The sequence below is a fragment of the Thunnus maccoyii genome, chromosome 8, assembly GCF_910596095.1.
Source record: "Thunnus maccoyii chromosome 8, fThuMac1.1, whole genome shotgun sequence".
Lineage (NCBI taxonomy): Eukaryota > Metazoa > Chordata > Actinopteri > Scombriformes > Scombridae > Thunnus > Thunnus maccoyii.
This window is the reverse complement of record NC_056540.1, coordinates 33105166-33111776: the sequence shown is the minus strand read 5'-3', so window position 1 is coordinate 33111776 and position 6611 is coordinate 33105166. Positions and strand designations below refer to the sequence as shown.

Genomic DNA, 6611 nt, shown 5'->3' with positions numbered 1-6611 from the left:
ATGGGCCACAGCAGGTGTAATACACTCTGCTGCATCCCTTAGGAACCTGGCAGGTATATTATCTAAACCTGTTGCTATATTGTAATTCAGTTCATTCAGCCTCTTAAGGACTCTATTCTCTTCTACTCTGTTAAAAGAAAAAACGAGTCAGCTTGAAGCTCTTGTTGAGAATAAAAGCTCTGAACCTGTGTCTCTCCATAAAGACCTGAATGACAATGGAGATCCTTTACCAGACCGTTTGCAACTGATGTAGAGTTCAAACATTCTTTTGTACAACGTACATGTGAGGGGTCAATTGATATCAGCGAGATATTTTATATTTGTTATCGAGGGCATTCTCTACTGTTAAATCAGAGAATTTATTTTCTTTTGTAATTTAGTTGAGTTTAACAGGTTAATTTGCAGAACTTAATTCACCTAATGGGTTAAATTTAAACTGCATTAAAGTTCTTGTCTGCAGGCAATGTAGATAATCCTAAATGCCTTTTTGTATTTCATTCAGTATTGTTTGTGGATGTGCTGTCTGGCTCCCGCCACCAGGGTGTGCTGTTGAGTCGGAAAAAGCGAGTTGTGAGGGAGAAGAAGAAAACTGTGTTGTTGTCCATTGTAGCCGAGAGAAGAACACAATCGTTTTAGCAGCAGAGAAAGTTTGCTGCCAGACTGTGACAGTGAGCATATACTGCTTTGTTTTCGTTGTTAAAAGCAAAAAAATAAAGACATTGCTAGTTGCACGACAGTCCTGCATCTGCCTGAGTCCTTGGCTGCAACACACACAATGAAAAAACAACATGTACAAATCTTGCGAGAGTTTCACAAATCTAGGGTAACCGTCTAGACACGACGCTTAGGAGGAGGTGGTTTGGGTGGATGGCTGGATAGTTAGATGGAAAAAAGTGGCAGAAAGTGAACTTAGCTGCAGGAGACCGCTGTTCACTTCCTGTTTCTAACCACAAGTGTCATGTTCAACCACGAATCAGGACATTTTTTTAAAAACCATAACGTGGTGTTTACTGTTGCCATAATGACGAAGGTTGCCTAACTTTAAGGAAGTACTAACCACGTTTAAAGTGATCATTTTAACCCAAACCATGATCTTTCCCTAACCCTAACCAGACCTGAACCACGGCGTTTTTAACAGTGATTTACGGTTTTGGAAAGCGGCAGATTACGCTCCTGTGGGTCGTTCCTGAGTGCAGGTACAATAGTTATTTCATTATGAGAATGTGTTGCATGACCAGACGTCATTAATCCTACAGAAAGTCAACTTCCTGTGATAGTGACGTCTTTAACTACTGTCAGGCTAATCTGCAGCACAGCGACTGATATCCTGATATATTGATAATTATCAAGGATAAAAAGACAATAAAGATAAAAGCTTATTTCCATTGAGGTCCTCTAAGGGTAAAACGGGGTAAGATGGTTGATATTCAAGTCAGACGAGACCGGTTGAAAAAAAAAAACATCTAACAACAAAACAGTGATTGAGCCATAAAAACAAGCCAAACAAACTTATGATTGACTTTTCATCAACCTTTTAAAACTCCTCTCAGTCTGCTGTTGCTGTCAGTGGGTAAAAATGTATTTTTGTCTATGGACCTCTTGAATCTAAAATGAATAATATTAGTTAAACTATGTATTTTTTGCAAAATTATCATCATCTCTGACAAGACTAAAATAGTAACCAGCAGCTGTATTTACAACTGTATCTAATTTTTCTCTCGAATGTAAGAAGACTGAAATTTGAAAATGCACTTTTGGATCCAAATCCTTTCAGTTTTTGGAGGCTAAAATTTGGAACAGCTGACTAGATGAAGTAAAATCCTCTGAATCTATTTCAGTTTTTAAAAACAGGTGTAAAAACATCTTATTTACTGAAATGTAAAGAGGAGTAATACAGTAAAAATGTACAACTTGTATATTTACTATCAGTCTGCAGTAAGACTATGGAAATAAGTTATTTACATTTTTAGTGTTTTTATCCTTTCATGCTTCAATTTTGTGCAGAACACTTTGTTTTATGATCTGTTTACAGTTTGTTTTTGTTTATTTTATGTTTATTTTATGTTTTTACTGGCGAATATGTGGAAAAGAGTGTTATGTGTAGCTGTTATATGACAATTTTATTAGTCACATCAGAAACAGTACATACAGTCCAGCCGTCGAACATTTTGATGTCTGTACTGTAACTCTGAGTCTTAGAATCAATGAAATAGCTTTGGAGTTATTGGAAGATGTATGTTTCAGTTTTTATAGAGCTAGTCGAGCAGTTTTTTCCCCTGATTTCAGCCTTTTTTTTCTACAGATTTTAAATCTCTCCGTTTCACCTCTAACACACACACACCGAGGGGTCCGCAGGACGTCGCAGCGGCGGCCTCCTCCGAAAGCTTGAGGACGATTCACCAACGAGCGTGGAGGAGTCTCTGAAGGCTCCCTCGTCACGATTTTTATCTGCTGAACATCAACCTGTCAGAGCAGCGAGGGTTTAATGGAGAAAAAGAGAGAAGAGAGAAGCTGAAGGAGGTAAAAAAAACAGAAATGACCGTTCACCGTTTTTAATTTCGCCTCTATGACTTGGTTTCATCGCCTCCGTGTGAATGATGGCTCATCTGCAGTTATCATTCAACGATTTACAAAGTTGTTTTTTTTTTTTTTTTAAAGTGTTTGCTGAACATCTTGCAGGAAGTTGTGGGCAGTAAAGCGTGGCCTCTCTTCACTAATCGTCTTCTAACAGCCAGCAGAGATATGCTTCACACGCTGCAGGAAAAACAGATTAACAGTTTGGGTGCGATTATTAAACTTAATGACAGATGAAGCAGCGGTGCAGACGACACTTTAACCTCAACACGGGTCAGTCATAAACACGTCAAAAAAGATAATCAAAGTAATAACATCATTCTTAATTAATACGCAGGGATCTTCTCATGTACAGGCCACTTTATTGTAATAACAGAGGTCTTTTTTATTTATGTGTGTGTCACTTTTAAGTCTTTTTTACGGTCTGATGATGCTTTTTTTTGCCCTTTTTTCTTGCAATTCTTACTAATCCCTGTTCGATTTCTCTACCTGTCCTGTCCTTGTTTTTATGGTTGTACTCTTATAAGCTCACTGAAAGGAAATCAACCAAAAGAGAGCCAGGTATTTCCCTCAGGAGTTGTTAGAGAGCAAAAACAGAACTAAAAGAGAGTGAATATTGGACTTACATTCACCAGGTGGACAGAAACACGACTCCAAATGAATGATAATGTTGCTCCGTAACTGCCGGATGTGGAAATAAGCAACTGTTTGCTAACAAGTTCAACATATCAACTTAAAAGCTGATGATGTGTCAGTGTTGTGTTCGCTGCTTGTTTCTGATGGAAACTAGTGGACAAAACATCAGTTAATGCAGGTTTAAAGCATCAGAATTTCACTATTTAACTATAACCCACAAGTTATTGAGTGTTGGCTTGTTGTCAGGATTTAGCTACATGTTGGCCTACGATAGTTACACATCTTGTCCAAAATATCCTTTTCTTCCTTCCCATCTTCCTCCACCTTCCTCATGTTTTTCTCCCAGTTCGTCCTCCCTCTCTTCCTCCTCCTCCTCCTCCCCCCTCCTCCGTCGGGTCATTTTTCATGCGTGACATCTGCAGGATGTCACACCTGAGCAGCGCGTCTCTCTCTGCTGAAGATCTATGAGTCCTGGATTTCATATTTTCAGTTTATTTACCTCGTCGTTTGTTTTCATCTTTTTTTACTGATGCGGGGGTCATTTGACAGTTTGGAGTCGTTTTCAAATCTCCGCCACATGAACACTCATACATTATAGCTTTGTGCTTTTTCCTCCCTCCCCCCGCCGCCCCCCCCCCCCCCGGCTGCCACGGGCTGAGGAGGAAATATGTTTCCGCCACATGCTGATTTACAGCGAGCTGCTGGTGGAGGCTGATAGATATTTGTTTCCATGCGGCCGCCGGGAGTCAGATGGTGACTGTTGCTACGTCTTCATATCCTCGACGCCGCCTGATGAGCTCTCACGTCCTCGTATGGAGAATTTCTGCTCATATATGGTTTATTAAAAAAAAAAGGGAAAAAAAACTGTCATGATCCTGTCACTGCCCTGTCATTCTTGTGTCATTTCTTTTGTTGAAGAAGTGTGCCTCCCGTATTCCTCCCCGGCCTGCTTCTCCCTCCACACCTGCCCTGCATCAACCTCGTCAGCCCTGCCCTGCTCCCATTGTCCCTCCCCAGCATATCAGCTCCTTGCCTGGTCTCCCATCTCGTCACCTGTTCCCTATTCCCCCCCCGTTAGTTCAGTTTGTATTTAAGTCCTGTTGTTCAGTTCGCTCTTTGTTGGATCATCTGTTCTGTCTTGCTTTGCCTGCACTCCTGAGTCCTGTTCCCGAATAAATATTAATTCTTCACTTCCTGTTGCCTGCAGTCTCCTGCTTTTGGGTCCATCTGCTCTGCTCCGCAGTGACAGAATGATCCAACCGCACATGGATCCAGCAGACAAACTTGGTGAGGTGATTCACACCATTCAGCACCTCATCAACTATTGCAGTAACACCTTCAGTGTAGAGTACAAGGAAGCAGCTCAGAAAATGGCTCTCCAGGATGTTGCTTCCAGGATTTGCCTAGCAGAAGTACTAGCTTGAATTGCAGGGGGACTTGACAACTACTCTGGTCTCCTTGTCTGCTAGTCTCCAGACTGCTCCTGAGCTGCAGCTGTCTCCCGTTGCTGTGCTTCTGCAGTCTCCTGTTTCACCAGATCCACTGGCCCGGCTCACCTGCCTGTCTCCCAGCTGCCGGACTCTAGTCCTGCACTCCAGCCTCGTCATGGTTTCTGGTATTGTCATATTCTGGATAATAGTGGAATATTAGCGTGCATGTAAACGTACTTATTGATCTACAAAGGGTGAAACAGGAAAACAAAGTACATCTAAGTGATGAATCAGTGACTCAACAACAGGCTCATGTCTGCCCAAAATGTAACTTGAGGTTGATATTTTAATCTTCTGTGTGTGTAAAAGGAGTGGGTGAAAAATGAACTGATCTACTAACATGTATTGTGTGTGTGTATCAAAGCCTGATATCTTATTCCTCTGTTGTCCAAGAATTATTAAAAACACCTTGGTGAGCCACACCGCTGCACTGCGTTGCACATGACGGAATTTTAAAGGGGACATAATCAACTCATAGTGGTTTTCTGTCATTTATATCCTGTTATAATGTTGGATATTTATGTTAAACGTGGTCAAAGTTCAACAACTTGAGGTGAACGTATGTAGAAATGCTCCCAGCGAGTCAAAAGCCGTCTGTTCTGTAGCCTTCGTTGCTAAAGTGGTTGCTAAGCTTTTTTTAATGTGTTCATGTTGTCCACTCTGATATTTCAAATGTGATTCAGCTCCAACATGTACGGATGGGTTTGAGAAGTTGACATTTGGAGTAAAGAAGGAGAAAAAGAAGTGAAATCCTGCTACTATAGTTTGTTTACGTAGCCTCCGGAGTCGGAGGAGGAAGCTTCCTGAAGCTGACCAATCAGAACAGAGTGGGCTCATCAGGAGGCGGGGCCTTAAAGAGACAGGAGCTAAAACGGCCTGTTTCAGACAGAGGCTGAACTGAGGGGCTGCATAAAGGACCAGTAGAAGATAAATAAGGAGTTTTTAACTGGAAATGATGCAAAGATATTCCAGTAGAGCCTCAGAATATAAATATAGACATTGAAATGTGCAGAATATGGCCCATTTAAGCTGTGATTGGATGTTTCTTGCCTAAATGCACTTTGAGAGTTGTAGTTAACTTGAAGGCTTGAAGCTTTGATTCTTTTTTTATTTTTATGAAAGAACCAGATATCTGTTCATCTTCTGTACTGATGATCCAGTAGATTTTTATGTTGTTGGCAGTGTTACAGCCTGAGAGTTGATCTTGATGTGTTTTTGTTGCATTTGAGCATTTTGGATGTCAGATGAACTGTTGCTTGGTTAAAAAGAATTGAGTGAAAGTTTTAGGAAAAAGTGCACTCAGTATTAAGAAAAGTGTGCAGCCATTTGTAAAGAACTGTAACATTACTGAAGCAGCAGATTTCAGACATTCTCTGTAATATTTAACAGCCTGAAATCTGATCCAGTCCCAACAGAAAACACCACCTGATCCACACAAACACAAATACTCTGACTCCTGAAGTCTGTGTTGATGTTTTTTATCGTCCGCTGACCTCACTCATAGTTCGACGGCGGTTTTTTAGCTGACAGTGCTGCTAACCTTTTGGCAATAAATGCTGATGTGAAGCTGTTAGCAGAGGGAATATCACACTGAACCTCATCATGTTCTTACTGCTTCCATTTATCACTGCCAGCTTGTTAACCTTTTACTGCCAACTGCCAGGATAAAAGACTTTTACAAACCAGTAGACCTCCTTCAGTCCACGTCGTAAAGAAAACCAGCCCACACTGGTGGAGGCTGAGAGTGTGTATGTGTGAGGAAAAGGATTACAGATAATGGAGCATAAAGATCAGGGCAGCTTATTTTCTAACGCCCATAACTCACTATACAGTACTTTAACTGCTCCGCTATCAAAAAGTAAATTAAAAGCCTATTTGCTCAGCCGCAGTATTATGTCGAGGCCTCGTGTA

The 6611-nt window shown here is 41.1% G+C and overlaps 1 long non-coding RNA gene across 2 annotated transcripts; it reads left to right on the top strand.

The window, feature by feature from the left end:
- The first annotated feature begins 3858 nt into the window (after positions 1-3858).
- On the top strand, positions 3859-5039 carry LOC121902099. 2 transcript variants are annotated; one of them, XR_006097458.1, is made up of 2 exons: positions 3859-4020; positions 4132-5039. It is a non-coding gene; the product is annotated as an uncharacterized LOC121902099 (long non-coding RNA). The 2 variants fall into 2 exon arrangements; XR_006097457.1 differs by having other exon boundaries at positions 4129-5039.
- The last annotated feature ends 1572 nt before the right edge of the window (positions 5040-6611 follow it).